Here is a 22,489-nt window from a genome sequence, read left to right as displayed (position 1 = left end):
CAAGGGTAATGGGGGCACTGAAAGGAGACCATTTCTCTTAAAATCCAAAGTAGTGATGTTTGCCAATACCCCAATGGCTGATGCCTTCTTTGTAATACAAAGTAATTTCCAAAGGCGTTCTTTTACCTTCAAAGGCAGACAAATTCATGGCAAGCGTATTTGTTTGCCAGCTACAACCACATATTGAAAATTTGTGGTCAAGTCTTTAAGGTCGTGTTTATTTTGTATTTAATGTCCTCTTTGTCCTCAAAGGAAACGATTTTCAAGGATTATAATTAGTGCATGAATAGGTTACACATAATGAAGCCGATGTAGTGTTTGTGCCATCAGCTTTAATTAGATGAGAGCTTTGGGTATAAGAGAAGGAACTAATGGCCTTTAAGAAAAGGCCTTTGTTAGCATTTTAGTCTGTAGAAAATATTCAAGATTTAAAAGACTAAATAAAAATAAATAAAAACAAGTATATACGGCCGTAAGTTCGGCCAGGCCGAAGCTTATGTACCCTCCACCATGGATTGCGTAGAAACTTCTACTGAAGCTGATGGCAAGGTATCTTAAAACTTCCTAACAACGTAATATATACCAGTCCATACGTGGTATATATTAAACTAAAAAAGGCCGATTAAATACGTATATAATTAAGTTTAAATCTTCTATAGAAATAAAATTTTGACATTTTCTATAGAAGTAAAATTTTGACAAAATTTTCTATAGAAATAAAATTTTAAAAAAATTTTATATAGAAATAAAATTTTGACAAAATTTTCTATAGAAATAATATTTTGACAATGTTTTCTATAAAAATAAAATTTTGGTACATTATTTTTGGCTCGAGTGGCAACCATGATTATGAACCAATATGGACCAATTTTTGTGTGTTTGGGGATCGCCTATATATAACTATAGTCCGATATGGATCAATTTTGGCATGGTTGTTAGCGGCCTTATACTAACACCACGTTGCAAATTTCATCCGGATCGGATGAATTTTGCTCCTCCAAGAGGCTCCGGAGATCAAATCTGGGGAACGGTTTATATGGGGGCTATACGTAAAAGTGGACCGATATGACCCATTTGCAATACCGTCCGACCTACATCAATAGCAACTACTTGTGCCAAGTTTCAAGTCGATAGTTTGTTTCGTTCGGAAGTTAGCGTAATTTCAACAGACGGACGGACGGACATGCTCAGATCGACTCAGAATTTCACCACGACCCAAAATATATATACTTTATGGGGTCTTAGAGCAATATTTCGATGTGTTACACACGGAATGACAAAGTTAATATACCCCCATCCTATGGTGGATGGTATAAAAAATTTACTAAGATGCCAAGATTTGGGAATTCACTTAGTGATTTTGAAAGTTGAATTTATTTTATTTCATTGGCCAACAACTTCGTCGGTACGTAATATAAATGAATAAAATACAGGGTCACTGATAAGTATTGCAATTAAATCGCTTGTGAGTTGCAGATGTATTTCATTGACATTTCATTTTATTGCTGACAATTTTGTATAAGCATTTGATCTATTGCATTCAGAAATAAAGTTATTCGTGCTATAATACAAAGGTGATAGTGTGATTACTTTATATTTGTCTGGTAAGACACACACAAAAATTTCGGCCTCATCCGAAAAGTTTGATATTTCACACTCAAATTGATTATTCAGTCCATTGTGATACCTAGTGCTCAGTGATTTTTCCCTTTAATTCAACAGTGAGCCAAATATTGATTTGTATTCCGACATTAATTTTTCCCACAAAATATTGGGCGTTTGTCCGCCGATTTTTCGAGACATATGACCGTGAAGGGGGAGGACATAAAGCCCAAATTAAATTTGGGAAATTTTACCGCCCCAAGGGAGGTCATAATGCCCAAAATTCATTTTGGGCGATATGTCCGTTGGTAGTTTTGCAGCTCTACCTTCAATACGGTCCACTGCTCCAGCTTGACTTTCGGAATTATTGTCAGTCGAAATGAAAATATCAGTCTCAAAGAATGATTGCAAACTTTTTCCAACTGAGGTCTCATTGGATGGATCATCAATTATTCTTTGCGGTCGCAATACAAACCTTAAGCATTTTCATAATTATCATAGAAACGTATTTAACGCCACAATAAATTTGACATATTGAGTTTACGCTTTAGCAATACCTAAATTGAATCATGTCCGTTCACGTATAATAAGAATTATTGGGCGATAGATATTTACGGTTGGTGCACAATATTCAATTTCCTGAATAACACTCTCTCTTTATTGTGTTAAGTTCCCACAAAACGTTTGGTAAAGTGGCACAAACTCGTTAGTGGCACCGGCCAAAAAAGGTGGCAAATTTGCCACTAACGTGGCACAACAGTAACGCCGCTCCCAGCTGTAGCTAAATACGGAAGATGACTATCTCCTTCACAGAAGCCAAGTGAACATAGATTTATTTTATCTAATATCTGGAATATTTTCGAAGGCCCTAAATCTCTATCTAAAAAAACTACATTCCCATTATACATATTATGCATAGATATACGCTTGCTGAAAGAGGTGACAACTAAATGTTGATTGGTGATGTTACTCATATGTGATGGTAAGTTTTTGACTTTTGCTGGCACATCATCCAAGAATACTTTAAGTGGCCAATAGTGGCAATGTCACATAATTTTACCGCATCATTCAATTTGAGTGAATATGGCAGAAAGGCGTGATATTTGCACATCAACAGATTTTTGTCACATACATATCTTTAGATGAATATGAACATTCATAATTTTACAAAAATATATACATATGTAAACATTTTTTACATATTTCTTATAGTCATAATGCTTGCTGATATTTTTATACACTCCACCATAGGATTAAGTTTGTCATTCCGTTTGTAACACATCGAAATATTGCTCTAAGACCCCATAAAGTAAAGTATATATATTTTGGGGTCGTTGTGAAATTTTGAGTCGATCTAAGCATGTCCGTCCGTCCGTACGCCTGTTGAAATCACACTAACTTCCGAACGAAACAAGCTATCGACTTGAAACTTGGCACAAGTAGTTGTTATTGATGTAGGTCGGATGGTATTGCACATGGGCTATATCGGATCACTTTTACGTATAGCCCCCATATAATCCTACCCCCTATATTTGATTTGCGGAGCCTCTTAAAGAAGCAAATTTCATCCGATCCGCTTGAGACTTGGTACGTGGTGTTAGTATGTGGTTTCTAATAACCATGCAAAAAAATGGCCCATATCGGTCCATACTAATATATAGCTCCGGTATAAACCGATTTTGGAGGAGGAGCAAATTTCATCCGATTCAGTTTAAATTGTTGTTTTTTGTGTTTGTGTATGGACTGTGACAACCATGCAAAAATTGGTCCATATCGGCCTATAATTATATACAGATCTCCAGATTTGACCTTCGGAGCTTGTTGGAGAAGTTAGTATATGGCACAAACAACTATGCCAAACTAGGTGTATATCGGTCTTCAGTTATGTAGATAAACCGATTCCCATATTTCAATTTCCCCTCTCTTTTTACCGCCCAAAAGTTCATATCGATTCAATTTTTGTAGACTTCCCTATATATACCGGTCAAGAACAGAATTTTATACATACTTAAACTGCATTTTGTTCTATGTTAATATATACCACGTATGGACTAACTTAGAATTTAGACGACGATGCACACTGTGTCCGCTGCGGCAATAAATCATTTTGGACCTGCTCTCCGATTTTGATGATTTTTGCACAGTTGGTTAAACTATATTACAAAGGTCATGTGTGTAAAATTTTATGCAAATATCTCCATTGGTTTTCTGCCCCGAGCAGCGCAAAGTTGACATATGTGAACAAGTCTCAAATAGGTTAGTTTTCTATGTCATATTTAAAACATTGTTACTTATAAACTATACACCGAGTGTACCTTATATACATTTTTTTCACTTTAAATAGGCATCAAGCATTATGTAAATTAAAAAAAAAAATAAAAATTGAAAAAAACAAATTATTTTTTTTTTATTTTGGGCCAAAAAAGATAAACATTTATGATTTTCCGTTAAACTTTTAGTTGTGTGCGAAGCAGTGCGTCCTATACCAAATTAAAGCTGAGGGTCTCAGCTAACAGATTCAAAAAAAAAAAAAATTGTGCCCAAATTTGCCCGCGGCCAAAAAAACAATGGAAAACCAAAAAATTACAGTAAAAAATATGCGTTATGCGTTATTTTACGAGTGCATCAACAACTGCGCACTCTTTCTTTCGTTACTGCTTGTTGTTGTTTTGCCTGTGTGCATGTCTATTACTATAAATAGTATATTTGTAAGATAATTGTGTATAAAGTGCTCGTACACTGAAATTCAAATCATATCAGTTATTATTTTTTTTTTAAATAAATTTTTACATACCATAATGAAAACTTGAGCATGAGTTGGGCTCGAACTCCAGATGTTCGCACACCAGCCGCCAACTCTATCCACTGAGCTATTAAATACGTTGGGATTGAATGAATAATAGCGTCACTTATTATTACACGCAATGTGTAGAGTCTTTTAAAATTGTAGCAGTTCTTATAGTCATTCTAAAAATAGAACCTATGTTGATGTGCATTTTATTTTTGCAAAATTAAAAAAAAATACACAGAAAAAAAAGTGTCTCGTAAATTTAAGAAGATTTTTACAATAATTTATTACAAGAATTTTCCAGAATTTTAGTTCATTTTTCATATCTTTAACGAAAATTAACTACTCGAAAGGAAATTTTACAAATTTTAAGTAGCAATCGTTTAGTTCATAGCCTACAAAATACGATGGAAATTTCCTTAAAAATTTTCTTAACTGGTAGTTAAAAATTCTTTCGTCATACTATAAAACTACTTATGAAATGTAAAATACTTTCTAAATAATAAGTGCAATTTACTATAAAAAGTTTTTGTATGAGAAAATATTTTTTTACGAAAATTGAACTTGAAAGCGGATAGCAATTTCTTACTGGCAATTCCTATAGTTAATAATAGTTGGTACAACATTTCTCAATGAAATATTTTTAGATCACATGTAATTAAATTTATAGACATTTTCGTCAAAAATGGGTAGATATCATTTCATGAAGTTTTTGCTAATTTTAAGTTAAACGTTTCATCGTTCTTATATTGATATGCATTTAAGAGTATTGTTTTTAGAGTAAGTTGTGGACAGATGCGATGAACTAATGCATAGTACAGAGATCTTTCTCGTCAAAGTGGAATATGTTTAATGTAAAGATGATGTTACTTGAAAATTTTTTGAGAGTGAGAGCATGCAATGCAATAATGAGAAATGGTAGCGAGTGATGGGGATGTTGTGTACATCTGAGCGTGGGGTTGTTTTTATTTTTGTTCTTTCAGTGGTTTGTGCGTGTGTGTGTTTATTCGCGAATGGTTTATTTGTCTGGATGAGGTGTTGTTTTCAATGAAGGCACATGTGTTTTTGTTGTTGTAGAAATATTTTGGTTTTGCTTGGTTTTGTTTGGCATGCTTTAGTTGTATAGTTGGCGTTGGCGTGGGCTGTTGCACCTTTTTAGCAAGTATGTGACAAGGGAATATAAAGGTATGGAATATTTTGGTTTTTTGGAGACATATATTGGTGTTTGTTTATTAAAACTTTTAAATGAAAGTTATTAATATTTTAGCGTTGAGGTGTACAATGGCAAAGTGATGATCGGTAGCTTAGAAAAGTTATTAAGAATGTTCAATATTTAGGAAAAATGCTGAAATGGAAAGTATATTGAAATTGTTTTATCTAATTTAATTTTTATTATTCAATGTAAAAAATAAATATTCAATTTCAGAGTAACTCCAGATGAATTTGGAAAATTGTTTGTTACACCTCAGCGTATAGTTTAATCATAAATAGGTAAGTGTTCTTTTTTCAATGTGGGTTTCTTTTAAAAAATAATATTCGTTACGTATATTATTATTTGCTAATTATTATTATTTTTTAACCAGTTTCATGCTTTTCTTTGTTGTAAAAAAAATATTTAATTTAAGAGCAACCCCAGATGGATTTGGGCAAATTTTTATATTTCTCCTCAGCGTATAATTTAATAGAGAAGTGGTAAGTTTTCTTTTAAAAATTGGCTTTCTTTTCACTAGAATATTTACGTTTTTATGACATTTTTATTATCAAAATTACATGTTTTTAATACCTTATTTTAGTATTACTTCAATCAAATATTTTTGGAAACCAATTTAATATTTTTAATGTAAAAACAAATATTTAATTTCAGAATAACAACATTTTTATGAATTGGTAAGATTTCTTTAACATTCTTTTAACCAGAATATTTACTTTTTTTATGCATATTATTTCTTTAATTAGATTTTTGTAAACCAATTTAATGTTTTTTATTTAATGTAAAAAATAAATATTTAATTTCAGAGTAACCCCAAATGAATTTCGATAACTTTTTAACCTCAGCGTACAATGTAATAGAGAATTGGTAAGTTGTATATTAAAACTTTGGCTTTTTTTACCAAGAATATTTATTGTATTATGTCCTTCACATCGATAACAACACAATTTTATGAGTTAATATATTACTTAATTTATTATTTCTCTATTTGTTTAAGGTACAAACTTTATGAGGTACGTTTATCTAAGAAAAGTTGAATTCCTTACACCATTTAATAAAATGTCCCCAAATATGGTAAGTTACAAGCTAATTTAAAGAGACAAAAAATTATATTTTATTACATGTTAATTTTTAACAATTCTCTTTATTCCTTCCATTTTTTTCAGCAAGATATGTGAAAAATATACTTACGATGAATAAAAAACTAAGGAAAAGTCAAAATGTCCAAAAATCGAGTTAAAATAAACTACTTTCTTGTTCCACGTGGTCATAATTTCCATTCACAAAAACATTGTATTAAGAACTTTCATCATAAGTTGTTATAATAAAGTACTTTTGCTTAAAGAAAGTTTAATTTTATTGTATGAAATTTTTCATAATAGTAAAACGGTTTGTTGTTCCTTTAATTATTTAATTTCTCTGTACTGTGGAATGATTGATTTAAAAATAGTTTAGTCGCCGACATTTTAAAGAGACTGTTAACCAATTTTTATTATCGGGTTTCCCAAAAAATAAGCAAGTAAACCAAAATAATACTGACTTTTTAACTTGGTAGGGGTATATAAATCTTATGGTGTTGTAAAAATGAACTAAAATACAATGTTATAGATGAACTAAAATTTAAGAGAATTATAAACTAGACAAGTTGAAAAAAATCTTAAGGGCTAAATCATGGTCAATATTACTACAGTTTAGTTCATTTTGCAATGGAAAAGGGTTCACTGTTTTTCAGTGTATAACGCTATATTTCTTACAACAACAACAATCATTGATCATTTGTGGCATCTTCTATGTCCGTGTGCTTCATATGTGGTGCTAAGCCTAGGGAGATGCATTTGGACGAATTGGCAACAAGATCAAATTCGGGAGAGGCTTTAAAATTTGGTATTTCACCTCTGCATGCGCGCATAAAATTTATGGAATGCATACTGCATATCGCTTACAATAAAAGCTTTGCAGCATGGCGAACAAATAAAGATACAAGACAAATTAAAGAAGAAGCCAAGGCCACAATTCAAAAAAACCTTAAATTAGTATTGGGAATAAATGTTGTTGTGGTAAAACAAGCTGTATTCCCAGCAACGATGGGAATACAGATCGACGATTTTTTGAAAACCCTAAAATTACAGGCGACATAACCGGAGTAAATGAACAACTGATTCATAGGTTAAAAATTATATTATCCACAATAAGTTGCAGTCAGGCAATAGACTCTGAGAAGTTCCATATATATTGTTTAGACACGGCAAAATTGTACATTGATTTGTATGGATGGTACTACATGCCTATCACAGTGCATAAAGTTTTGATACATGGTAGCAAAATTGTATCTGAGGCCATTCTACCTATAGGTAGGTTAAAGATACGATTTGTTTCATACATTTTGAATTAACATATGGTTTATTTTTCAAAGGAATATTATCAGAAGAAGCGCAGGAAGCGAGGAATAAAGACTATAAACGTTATAGGCTATATAACTCGCGCAACACTGGGCGCTGTTCTATTAACGAAGACGTAATGCATCATTTGTTGATATCCTACGACCCATACATCAATTCATTAAGAACGAAATTGAAGCTTAAAAAATTAGATTATCACGAAGATGTGAAAATGTTGTTAATAAATTAAATAGAGTGAACTGTACAATTTTTGTATGGGGGTTGTATGGGGGACGGGTGTTACAGTGGGCTGATTTTCTTCATATTTTCAAAACAGCATTTAATAGATGCTGTATGCATTTTTGCGAAAAATAAACATTCTAGTTATAAATTTACAGAAGATATGGCATTTTTGAAATATCATTTGTATGGGAGGTGGGCGATGGGCGTGGTCAATGTTGAAGAAATATTTTTTTTTAAAAGGTGTTGCATAGATAGGTTCTTCCAGCAATTTTCAGGAAATTTGTAGCAATAGTTAATTTTTAACAGCCAAAAATGATTTTAGTTTGTATGGGCGGTGGGCGATGGGCGTGGTCAATTTTGTCGATACTTTGAAATTTTCTTAATTCTATTATATTAGGAACTCGTGCCAAATTTCATTACTCTCGTACAACTCCTTCTATTTTTGGCCATCGAATGTATGGGAAGGACACACTGTGCGATGTTAGGAAGTTTGAAGACACATTGCCATTGGTGAGTATTACCACAACCCAAGTAATTCGATTGTGGAAGATAGTCTTTAGTAGAAGTTTCTACGGTGGAGGGTACATAAGATTCGGCCTGGTCGAACTTACGGCCGTATATACACGCAAAGAAAAAAAAAACGTTTGGAAAACGTGTACCGAAATCGTTTTTCTTTTGTTAGAGTTTTTCGAATTGCTTCAAAAATTATAGACTTTTATCACCAAAAAAATTCGTTTGTTACAAAATTTTTATTTTTTCAATAAAAAAAGTTATTTTTGATCAAACAACACAGTCCATTTCGTTTATATCAAACACTGTTCTTTTCTGACTTTAGGTCTTTAATAAGACACATTTTACAGTTCATAGTAAAAATTTAATATAGTAGAATTTAATGTTGAACATTTTGTCGGAATCTTCCGACCATATCTGGAATATATGTAAAAAAAAAAAATTGGTCGAAGCAGGGATCGAACCCACGACCCTTGGCATGCAAGTCGGACGTAGCAACCACTGCTCCACTAAATATATTTTTATGTTAAATAAAGTTTCTTTAATCGGCTCGAGGACGCCGCAAGCTATGCTATATAAATATAACTTATATGGGTAATTGTCTATTGATGACAATAACGGCTACATAGCTCAGTGGATAGTGTGTTGACTTACAAACTGCATGGTCCGCGGTTCGATTCTCCGTCCAGGCGAAAGGTAAAAAAAAATTTAAAAATTTATAAAATCGTATAATTTCTTCTACATTGTTTGTATTACAGAAAAAGGTTCTAAGAACTAAAAAACTTCGTGGAAGTGAGAAAGGTGTGAGGGAAAATGCAATTAGCCAGGAAAAAATTTTTTTTTGAGTTAGTCTTTATGAAATTGTTTTTACATCCTGGAAAAAATAAACGTTTATCACAAAAAGTATATACTTTTCTTCCAAATACACTCCCTTTCGCCGAAAAGCAAATGAGAAACGAAATTTGTTTGTCTAAAATTTCGTTTGGGAGGAAAGAATTATTTTTTTGCGTGTAAGTGTTTTTCATTTAATGTTTTTCTGCTTGATAAAAAAAATGTCCTCACCTTAAGCAGTTCTTAAATTTGATATTTAAATAAAATAATAATAGGGCTGTTTTCTTTTAGCACTGGATGCAACATTTGTATGGGCTATCCAGAACATCGTTGCACTGCACGCAAAAAAATAATTCTTTCCTCCCAAACGAAATTTTAGACAAGCAAAGTTCGTTTCTCATTTGCTTTTCGCTGTAAGGAAGTGTATTTGGAAGAAAAGTTTATACTTTTTGTGATAAACGTTTATTCTTTTCCAGGATGTACAAACAATTTCATAAAGACAAACTCAAAAAAGAAAAAAATTGTTTTCTTGCTAATTGCATTTTCCCTCACATCTTTCTCACATCCACGAGGTTTTTTAGTTCTTAACACCTTTTTCTTGTAATACAAACAATGTAGAAGAAATTATACGATTTTATAAATTTTTAAAATTTTTTTACCTTTCGCCTGGACGGAGAATCGAACCGCGGACCATGCACTTTGTAAGCCAACACACTAACCACTGAGCTATATACCTGTTATGGTCATCAATAGATAAATATCCATATAAGTTATATTTATATAGCATAGCTTGCGGCGCCCACGAACCGAATAAACAAAGTTTATTTAACAGAAACAAACATTTAGTTTGGGACCGTGGAGCAGTGGTTGCTACGTCCGACTTGCATGCCAAGGGTCGTGGGTTCGATCCCTGCTTCGGCCAAAGTTTTTTTTTTTTGTTTTTTTTTTTTTACATATATTCCAGATATGTTCGGAAGATTCCGAAAAAATGTTCAACATTACATTGTAGTATATTAAATTTTGAACTGTAAAATGTGTCTTATTAAAGACCTAAAGTCAGAAAAGAACAGTGTTTGATATAAACGAAATGGACTGTGTTGTTGTTTCAAAAATAACTTTTTTTATTGAAAAAATAAAAATTTTGTAACAAACGAATTTTTTTGGTGATAAAAGTTTAAAATTTTCGAAGCAATTCAAAAAACTCTAACAAAAGAAAAACGTTTTCGGTACACGTTTTCCAAACGTTTTTTTTCTTTGCGTGTGGTTTTCTTTCAAGAACATCTCATCAGTGCAAGTCGCGTCGGTGTTGCCAGATTGCATTGTGATAAATTGACGCAATTTATTGTGTCTAATTTATCGAATAACATAAGATTCAAATTGGTGCAGTGTCGTAAATAATCGCAGGAGTTAATATTTATTACCATTTGAGAATTTCATACATTAAAAATGTAAGATTTCACTTGTTTTCTGTGATTGTTTTTAAACAGCTGATGACAGTGTTGCATACTTTTTGGCGATGTCCTAGATAAACGAGTACTCTAGTTTCTCTTAGTCCGTGACTGCTTATGGTATAGACATTATAATACATAGACGATCCATTATTCTCTTTAAAAAAATGTGTCAGTTCCAAAAATTAATTTTCTGACATTTCATTTTGAGTCAGTCCCAAACATTAATTTTCTTGCATTTGCTTTTGTGTTGTTCGTAAAGAGCAATGCTGTTCAAAATTAAATTTCGTATTTTCGCGGTTTTGGTCACAATTTTTTGTTAAAATATGAACTTTTAATGTATTAATTTATTTATAAATCCTCTGGTGCATCATAAACGGTCAAATTTTGTGTAAAATTGGCAAACTACAAAAAGGAAAACGAAAGAGATTGTAAGCGTGCTCTTAAATATTTTTCTCGTTTATTCTTAATCTTCGGAACTGTCAAACATAGTTTGACACCCATGGCTCATCTATGTATTAAAATGATGAAATGAATGAAAACATCCCTAATAATATTTTATTGATGTTGTTGAATTAATGAAGATGCACCTTAATGTGAATAGATTTTATAATTAAAATTAGTTTACATTGTATTTAGCTCAAAAGGGGATTTGAGCTGATGCATGAAGCTGAATTTTTAATTTTTCATATTCTATTCATTATTGTTTCTAAATAGAAATGTTCGACTTACCTTAATTGAATGCCTTAATTGGCTTTTGCAGTTTTTCTATTTGGTTTGTGGGCGATTCAGGCTATATACAAATTATGACAGATGCAGACATTAATTATGAGCATATTTAGCCGATGAGGCAGTTGTATATTTTTTTTGTTTGTGAGTAATTTTGACGCTTATTGTTGTAATGACATTTGCTGGTATTTACACACGAAAGACATTCATTTGAACACTCGAGTTTAGGTCTCTTGTGATGAATTTCGAAACATTAATTTATTCGGTTGCTAACGCTAACTGTTGTTGTGGTTACAATTTACAGCTACTAATGATGGTTGTGACGACAATGATGATTCTTGTTAATTATTTTTGACAATGTTAATTATATTTATTTTTGCTTTTGCTAATATTGTTGTTGTGTAGTTGTTTGTTAAAGTTTAGTAACTTTTATTAAATTTACATTTACATTATTTAAAACAATTTAATTAAATTGTTGTTTATATAGTCATGGGAGAGAGCGGGCACATCACATCACTGTAAGAGATAATAATGGAAGACACGTTAGTTAGCCTTTATTCATACGAGTGTATATCCCCTATAATAAAATTAAATTTATAGCAAATTTCCATAATAGCAAACATTACTCTGTGTCACGTATCACATTTTATGGATGAAAGGGCTATCAACCCTAATACCAAACAACCAACCATTTGCTCAAACAATGATCCCTGTAGAATACAAAAAAAAAAACAATTTTTTTTTTATCACAAAATATTTTTTGCAACCTTAACCCATACACTTAGACGGATATTAAGATTTTACCAATAACCGCTTAAAATCAACCAAAAAAGGAAATTGTTATGTTCAGAGATATTGAAGTGTCTGCAGGTAAAGAATACACGAACTTAATGGCCAATTAAATCTTTTCTTCATGTGACAAAACCCTCGCTCTCGAACATATTAAAAATCTCAGATGGGGTTGCCGGAAAACACTTGATGCTTAAATCGGTTATTTTTGGGGGTGGAGAAAAAAACCACAAAAAATGTAACCGTATATGTCACTAAAACCCACTGCTTATTAGTTACACATAAAAAGTAAGTAGCAAGAATGAACTACGTCGTGCGAAAATTGAACTAAATTACATTCCATAACATATTGTAAGATTTCCACAAAGCGTTGTTAAAACCAGGAAACTTTAACTAAAACTCACGAAAATATACCTATCATGGAAGAAACAAGTATATATGGCCGTAAGTTCGGCCAGGCCGAATCTTATGTAGCCTCCCATGGATTGCGTAGAAACTTCTACGAAAGACTGTCATCCACAATCGAATTACTTGGGTTATGGTAATTGTAAGTTAGTCCACACTTGCATAATTTCATAATTAATTCATACATAATTCAGTTATAGACCAGTATAAATAGGGCAATCTGCAAATAATTACAATCCGATATGAACTTTTGTGCGGTTATTAGAGAATAAGAATGGAAATAACAGGTTGGCTGATAAGTCCCCGGTCTGACACTTAGATGGCGTCGCTAGTATTAAATGCATATTATTTTTATATAGTACCAACCTTCAAATGATTCGTGTCAAAATTTGATGTCTGTAAGTCAATTTTTTGTGAAGCAACTTTTGTTATTGTGAAAAAATGGAAAAAAAGGAATTTCGTGTTTCGATAAAATACTGTTTTCTGAAGGGAAAAAATACGGTGGAAGCAAAAACTTGGCTTGATAATGAGTTTCCGAAATCTGCTCCAGGGAAATCAACAATAATTGATTGGTATGCAAAATTCAAGCGTGGTGAATAAGCACGGAGAACGATGGACGCAGTGGACGCCCGAAAGAGGTGGTTACCGACGAAAACATCAAAAAAAATCCACAAAATGATTTTGAATGACAGTTAAATTAAGTTGATCGAGATAGTAGAGGCCTTAAAGATATAAAAGGAAAGTGTTGGTCATATCATTCATCAATATTTGGATATGCGGAAGCTCTGTGCAAAATGGGTGCCGCGCGAGCTCACATTTGACCAAAAACAACAACGTGTTGATGATTCTGAGCGGTGTTTGCAGCTGTTAACTCGTAATACACCCGAGTTTTTCCGTCGATATGTGACAATGGATAAACATGGTTCCATCACTACACTCCTGAGTCCAATCGACAGAGTGGACAGCGACCGGTGAACCGTCTCCGAAGCGTGGAAAGACTCAACAGTGACTATTATATGGCGTTATTGGAACGTTTGAAGGCCGAATCTTATGTACCCTCCACCATGGATTGCGTAGAAACTTCTACGAAAGACTGTCATCCAGTCTTTCGTAGAAGTTATCATAAAACTTCTTAACATCGTTTTCTAAATTGCGAGTTAGTCCATACGTGGTATATAATAGACAAACAAGTTATGTATAGTTAAGTCTACAAATAATTACGAATCGATATGGACTTTTTGCACGGTACGTAGAGAGCGAGAATTGAAACATGGGGGTCGCCTTTATAGGGGCTATATACAATTATGAACTTGATATGGACCAAGTTTTGTGTGATTGGAAATCGATTTATCTGATGGATATATATAACTATAGAACGATATGGACCTAGTTAGGCATGGTTGTTAACGACCATATACTAGCACAATGTACCAAATTTCAACTCACTCGGATGAAATTTGCTCCTCCAAGAGGCTCCAAAACCAAATCTCGGGATCGGTTTATATGGGGCTATATATGATTATGGACTGATATGGACCACTTTTGGCATGGTTGTTAAATGTCATATACGATCACCACGTACCAAATTTCAAGCAGATCGGATGAATTTTGCTTCTCCAAAAGGCACCGGAGGTCAAATCTGGGGATCGGTTTATATGCGAGCTATATATAATTATGGACTGATAGGAACCAATTCCTGCATGGTGGTTGGATACCATATACTAACATCACGTACCAAATTTCAACCGAATGGGAAGAATTTTGCTCTTCCAAGGGGCTCTGGAGGTCAAATCTGGGGATCGGTTTATATGGGGCCTATATATAATTATGGGCCGATTTCGACCAATTTTTGCATGGTAGTTTGAGGCCATATATTAACACCACATACCAAATTTCAACTGAATCAGATGAATTTTGGTCTTCCAAGAGACTCCGGAAGTCAAATCTGGTGATCGGTTTATATGGGGGCTATATATAATTATGGACCAATGTGGACCAATTTTTGCATGGTTGTTAGAGACCATATACTAACACCATGTACCAAATTTCAGCCAGATCAGATGAAATTTGCTTCTCTTAGAGGCCTCGCAAGCCAAATCGGCGGATCGATTTATATGGGGGCTATATATAATTATGGACCGATGTGGACCAATTTTTGCATAGTTGTTAGAGACCATATACTAACACCATGTACCAAATTTCAGCCGCATCGGATGAAATTTGCTTCTCTTAGAGGCCTCGCAAGCAAAATCGGGGGATCGGTTTATATGGGGGCTATATATAATTATGGACCGATACGGACCAATTTATGCATGGTTGTTAGAGACCATATATAAACACCATGTACCAAATTTCAGCCGGATCGGATGAAAGTTGCTTCTCTCAGAGGCCTCGCAAGCCAAATTTTGGGGTCCGTTTATATGGGGGCTATACGTAAAAGTGGACCGATATGGCCCATTTGCAATACCATCTGACCTACATCAATAACAACTACTTGTGCCAAGTTTCAAGTCGATCGGAAGTTAGCGTGATTTCAACAGACGGACGGAAGGACGAACGGACATGCTCAGATCGACTCAGAATTTCACCACGACCGATAATATATATACTTTATAGTGTCTTAGAGCAATATTTCGATGTGTTACAAACGGAATGACAAAGTTAATATGGTGGGTTAATATGGAGGGTATAAAAAGTGTTGTTCCACTAAGACAACGCACCGTGCCACAAGTCATTGAGAACGATGGCAAGAATTCATGAATGGGGCTTCGAATTGCTTCCCCACCCACCGTATTCTCCAGATCTGGCCCCGAGCGACTTTTTCTTGTTCTTAGACCTCAAAAGGATGGTCGCAGGGAAAAAATTTGGATGCAATGAAGAGGTGATCGCCGAAACTGAGGCCTATTTTGAGGCAAAACCGAAGGAGTACTACCAAAATGGTATCAAAAAATTGGAAAGCCGTTATAATCGTTGTATCGCTCTTGAAGGGAACTATGTTGAATAATAAAAACGAATTTTGATATAAAAATGTGTTTTTCTTTGTTAGACCGGGGACTTATCAGCCAACCTGTGGGGGCTATATACGCTCTATATGGGGGCTATATACATAAATTAACAGATTTGGACCAATTTTTGTGTAATTGGGGGTCGGTTTATGTGGGGGCTATATATAACTATAGATTTCGGCCACGTTTGGCATGGTTGTTAGCGGCCATATACTAGCACAATGTACCAAATTTCAACCGATCCAGAATATATATACTTTATGGGTTCTTAGAGCAATATTTCGATGCGTTGCAAATGGAATGACAAAGTTAGTATAAGGGGTATAACCTATATTATATCCTCCTATGGTGGAGGGTATACAAATCAAAATGAATCACGACCATGTTAATCACACGGACGAAAAATAATGAATTCATATGTTTGGGTGTAAAAATTATATGTTTGGAACGCACACAATATTTTTAAATGCAAGCATATAATGTTCATAAACTAGCATAACATGTTTGGGACATATATGTTAATATGTTAGAACATATTATGTTTGGGACATAAAATGTTTGTAAATATAATATGCTTAGATGTAAATATATATTAATTTAGAAATAGTTTATAAACATATATGTGTTTACAAAGAGAGACCTAGAGAGTATACTGCAAGTAAAATAGTGGAAGTAAACAATTGGGGTCTTAAAAATATAACCACACAAAGAAAATTTCATTAAATTTTTTTCTACCAGTATATGCCCTAAGATTAAACATAATATGTTTGAATAATACAAACAATATTTTGTTTGGACCAATCCTGAAAATATATGTATATGCGTGAAGCAAAATGTGTTTGGAGTATATGTTACAGAAACGACTTTTTAGGGTGCATACACGGATGAAAAAGACTGTTTTTCATATGTTTGGTTATAAACATTATATGTTTGGAACACAAATTTTTAAACACAATATATGTTAATATGTTAGAACATATTATGTTTGGGACATAAAATGTTTGTAAATATAATATGCTTGGATGCAAACATATATTAATTTAGAAATAGCCTATAAACATATATGTGTTTAGTAGCTTGGAGCGCTATTTAACAGGGAGCGATATTGAATTAAATTGGTGGTTGTTGCTTGTTATTACAAAATTAACATTTTATTTTTCCTTGGGCAATTGATCAGCTACTTCTTTGATCCTTACAAACTGTGTGGTCCGCTGTTCGAATCCCCGTCCGGCAAAAGGTAAAATTAAAATAAAAAAGAATCATAAAATTGAATAATTTCTTCTACAATGTTTGTATTACAGAAAAAGGTGCTAAGAACTAAAAAATCTCGTGGAAGTGAGAAAGATGTGAGGGAATATACATTTAGGCAGAAACAAAATTTTGAGCATTCAGGTCGAAAACCTATGTTGTTAGCACCTATATTAGCTGTTTATTTTCATAATTCATTATGATTGTAAATATATAAATAAATAAATAAAATTTTGAGCACAATATTGTTTGGGAGAATTTTTTTAAGCATATAATATTTTTGGGTGCAAAATGCTTCCAAACATATTATATGTTCACATAATAACATATTGTTTTTTGGAAGACAACATTATTGAATTTGGATGCAAACATACAAAATGTTTGGAACTTAGACTACCCAAACATATATTGTTTAGACCAATATGCTTTCAAACATATTATATATTGGAAGAGATCAAACATATAAATGTTTGAAGCAAAATATGTTTGGGAGTATATGTTACAGAAGCGGTTTTTTGTAAGGGTGTACAGTAAGAAGTTCATTCTTACCATTTTTTTTGGGAATCGTACGTAAATGTTCTTTTGCTTTAGTTCATATTGAACTTATGTCTACGGTCATTGAATTACATACCCACGTTTAGTTCATAAAATATTTAAAACATACACAGAAAAAAATTTCACGAAAATTTTTCCAATTAAAATCTTAATTGAGTTTTAAGAAATATTCAATTAAAAATTTAATTGATTCTACAAATTTTTTAATTGAAACAAAAATCAATAACACAAATTAATAGTATCAATTAATTTTTTAATTGACTGTCAATTAATTTTTTAATTGATATTATCATTTCTGTGATTGAAGACATTTCAATTAAAAAATTAATTGGATCAATTAATTTCGTGATTGAATCAGAAAAATTTTTTTGTGTGTACTTAAAAAAAAGGAAAAATTCATTGGGCTGTGGAAAATTAAAAAAAAAAATAATAACAATAAAATTCAACTACAACCAAATATTTTTTTCCAATAAAAATAAGTTAACTATAGCTTTAGCTTAACTACGGAAATTTTTTTGCGGTGTATATACCCAATCCTCCGTAATGAAGACATTCATGCTAATCTATTGCACTACTTTGTAGTTAAAATAAACATATTTATTTTTAAATCTATACTCTATTTTTAAATCCATACTCTTTAGATGGACCATCATATTTGTGCCATTGAACTTTTATACTGTATTGATAATTTAAGCAAAATTACAAATACACACCTGATGCTCTGAAAACTCTTCATAATTATTTATATTATTTATATCATAAAAATATGGCATTATGGTAGTGGGCGAAATATCAAAAATTGTCATTATTAAAAATGTCAACTGAAATTTATATGGTTAATAAATGTGTTCCATAGAATTTATATTGTATCTCAAGTAATCATTTGTAAATTTTGCATTTTACCTGTGGACGAATTTTTGCTCACATTTGTTTTTGTGAATATATATAAAGAATTTGCTCCATTAAAATTCCATTAAGTGACGAAAGAACAATGGACATCGTTTGAATGATCAAAATATGATTCTATTTTTGGTTTGACAATATCTGGCGGTAGAAAAATGTCAACAAATACCTCAAAACGTTTATTTTTGGCTAACAAAGATGTATTTATATGAATTTGAGATAATCGTTGACAAACTATTTTGCTCTAGTAGGGGGTTTATTGATCTGTTCGATTTTTTTTCTTTCGATTAGGATTGACACCTCGTGGTACAATTATTTATGAGGTAGCCTTAATTTATAATTTGATTTTCAATGTCCATACATATTGTTGACATTTTGACTTTTGATTATATTTTGTTGTTAAAAATTTAAATTGTATTTTGAAAATTGGAAATAACTAAAATATAAGAAACAAGTATATACGGCCGTATGTTCGGCCAGGCCGAATCATAAATACCCACCACCATGAATCAAATATTAGGGTTTTCTTTGAAATTTCAGGGGGGTTTGAGGACAAATCAAGCAGAGCAGTGTAACCAATACACTTCCCGGAGATAAATTTAAAGATTTTACCTATGAAGACTATATCTGAATTTGTAAGAATCATTTTTGTTTCAGAGGAATCATTAACATCTCTTGTAAGTGTGCAAGAAAATTATAAAATAACATCTTGATTTTAAATCTTATATCTGTAGATTTTCACCCGAGAAGTAAAATCTGGAAATGTTACATTGAGTTTCAAGCAATTTTCATGATCGGCGCGCCTTCTATACCCTCAAGAAGTGAAATTTCAGGCAAATCGGATAAAAACTACGGTTTCTAGAAACCCAAGGAGTTAAATCGGGAAATCGTTCTTATGGGGGCTATACTAAAACACTGACCGATACTCACCATTTTCGGCGTATCTCTTTATGATACAAAAATAATTCTAGATTTCGAATTTCATACAAATTGGATAAAAACTACGGTTTTTATAATCCCAAGAAATAAAATCCGGAGATCGGTCATTATTGGGGATATACCAAAACATGAACCAATACAAGCCCTTTTCGGCACACCTCTTTATTGTCATAAAATACTTCTAGATTTCCAATTTCAGGCAAATTGGATAAAAACTACAGTTTCTATAAGTCCAAGAAGTAAAATCGGGAGATTGGTCTATATGGGGGATGTACCAAATATGGACCGATACTCACAATTTTTGGCACACGTACTTGTGGTCCTACAATACTTCTAGATTTCCAATTTTAGGTAAATTGAATAAAAACTGCGGTTTCTATAAGCCCAAGAAGTAAAATCAGGAGATCCGGCTATATGGGGGCTATACCAAAACATGGTCCGATACTCACCATTTTCGGCACGCCTATTTGTGGTCCTACAATACCTCCAGATTTCCAATTTCTGGTAAATTTAATAAAAACTGTGGTTTCTATAAGCCCAAGAAGTAAAATCAGGAGATCGGTCTATATGGGGGCTATACCAAAACATGGTCCGATACTCACCATTTTCGGCACGCCTATTTATGGTCCTAAAATACCTCTAGATTTCCAATTTCAGGCAAATTGGATAAAAACTACGGTTTCTATAAGCCCTAGACCCCAAATCGGGAGGTCGGTTTATGTGGGGACCATACCAAAAAATTGACCGATGCTCACCATTTTTGGCACACCTCTTTATGGTTCTAAAATACCTCTAGATTTCCAATTTCTGGTAAATTGAATAAAAACTGCGGATTCTAGAATTCCAAGAAGTAAAAAAGGGACATCGGTCTATATGGGGGCTATACCAAAACATGGACCGATACTCACCATTTTTGGCACACCTCTTTGTGGTCATAAAATACCTCTAGATTTCAAATTTCAGGCAAATTGGATAAAAAGTACGATTTCTATAAGCCCAAGACCCCAAATCGGGAGGTCGGTTTATATGGGGATTATATCAAAACCTGGACCGATATAGCCCATCTTCGAACTTGACCTGCCTGCAGACAAAAGACGAGCTTGTGCAAAATTTCAGCATGATTGCTTCAAGACTGTAGCGTGATTACAACAGACAGACAGCCAGACAGACGGACATGGTTATATCGTCTTAGAATTTCTCCCTGATCAAGAATATATATACTTTATATAGTCGTAAATCGGTATTTCGATGTGTTACAAACGGAATGACAAACTTATTATACCCCCGTCACCATTCTATGGTGGTGGGTATAAATATGAGAAATATTTAAATCTAAAAAAAAAATTTATGCAATTTCACAAAATTGCATTCAGATTTATCGGTCGTTAGATATGTATTAGATGTACGAGTATAGAACAATTTGTGTCATTTTTACAAGTTTTTGCCTTAGCAGAGGCAATTTTACAAGGCAAATGTGAGTATTGTAGTCATATTTCCAAAATCGGAAGAGTATAAAGATGGGGATATCGGGCATATCTTTCGACCGACTTATATTCATATGGGAGATATATCTAAATCTTAAACATTTTTGAACCAAATGTGGCATGCATTGCTACGGAGCCACCGTGGTGCAATGGTTAGCATGCCCGCTTTGCATACACAAGGTCGTGGGTTCGATTCCTGCTACGACCGAACACCAAAAAGTTTTTCAGCGGTGGATTATCCCACCTCAGTAATGCTGGTGACATTTCTGAGGGTTTCAAAGCTTCTCTAAGTGGTTTTCACTGGAATATGGAACGCCGTTCGGACTCGGCTATAAAAAGGAGGCCCCTTGTCATTGAGCTTAACATGGAATCGGGCAGCACTCAGTGATAAGAGAGAAGTTCACCAATGCGGTATCACAATGGACTGAATAGTCTAAGTGAGCCTGATACATCGGGCTGCCACATAACCTAACCTAACCTATTGCTACAATAATAATTTTACTCTCTGTGTACAATTTTAAAGAAATCTGAGTGAAATTTTGACCTACGGTGGTCATATGAGTGTAAATCGGGCGAAAGATATATGTGGGAGCGATATCTAAATCTGAAGCGATTTCAACCAAATTTGGCAGGCACAGTAAGAATGTTCATTTTACTCCCTGTGCAAAATTTCAAATAAATCGGCGTAAAACTCTGGCTTCTGGGGTCATATACAGTGCACTCGCGGTAACGTGAACAAATTAAAACCAAGAGAGTTCACGTTAGGGAAAATGTTCACGTTAGCGTACTTCAGCGAATTTTAGAATAAAACATAGCCATATTCGGGAGTTTTACACGTTATAGCGTGATAGTCTTTTATTTTTGTTGTTAGCAATAAATATTAAAAACTTAATTTAATTTCTTAAAACAAACAAAAAAGCCAAACTAGATAATTAAAAAATTTTGTAAGTGTATTTGAAATTGTATTTGGCATTGCCTCTAACGTCAAATTTCATGTTTTTCAGCGTTACGAATTAGTTAGTGTAAGAAAAAGCGTGTTCACGTTATGGGGTATTCACGCCATGCGGTGTTCACGTTACCTCGAGTGCACTGTAAGTGCATATCGGGCGAAAGATATATGTGGGAACTACATATGAAAATCTGCACCGTTTTCTTCGAAATCAGTTGGATTCTATTCTGATCCAAAACACATACTTGTACTAAATTTGAAGTCGATTGGACAAAAACTGCTACCTAGACTTTCATAACAAAAATGTGTTCACAGTCAGATGGACATCGCTAGATCGATGCACAGAGTCATATTTGGAATAAAAAAATTCGTTGGGCTGGGTAGAATTTCATAAAAAATAAACTAAATCAAAATAAATGTTTTGCAATCAGCATAAATTAATTATAGCATCAGCGGAGTTTTTATACCCTAAA

The 22,489-nt window shown here is 33.2% G+C and overlaps 1 protein-coding gene across 21 annotated transcripts in view; it reads right to left on the bottom strand.

The window, feature by feature from the left end:
• Nucleotides 1–22,489, bottom strand: part of GluClalpha (glycine receptor alpha 1) — a 279,772-nt gene that overhangs the window by 234,062 nt on the left and 23,221 nt on the right. For 17 of the 21 annotated variants that reach the window (XM_075290778.1, XM_075290785.1, XM_075290798.1 and 14 more), the window contains exon 2: nucleotides 11,743–12,255. The exons of 2 other annotated variants lie outside the window; for them this stretch is intronic. The gene's annotated coding sequence lies outside the window, so the exon portion shown is untranslated. The remainder of the gene's footprint in view (nucleotides 1–11,742; nucleotides 12,256–22,489) is intronic. 2 more of the 21 variants (XM_075290781.1, XM_075290783.1) reach the window with 1 other exon arrangement.

The sequence above is a fragment of the Haematobia irritans genome, chromosome 1, assembly GCF_050003625.1.
Source record: "Haematobia irritans isolate KBUSLIRL chromosome 1, ASM5000362v1, whole genome shotgun sequence".
In the NCBI taxonomy this organism is placed as follows: domain Eukaryota; kingdom Metazoa; phylum Arthropoda; class Insecta; order Diptera; family Muscidae; genus Haematobia; species Haematobia irritans.
The sequence above is the reverse complement of the archived record's forward strand: the minus strand, read 5'-3'. Positions and strand labels throughout refer to the sequence as shown.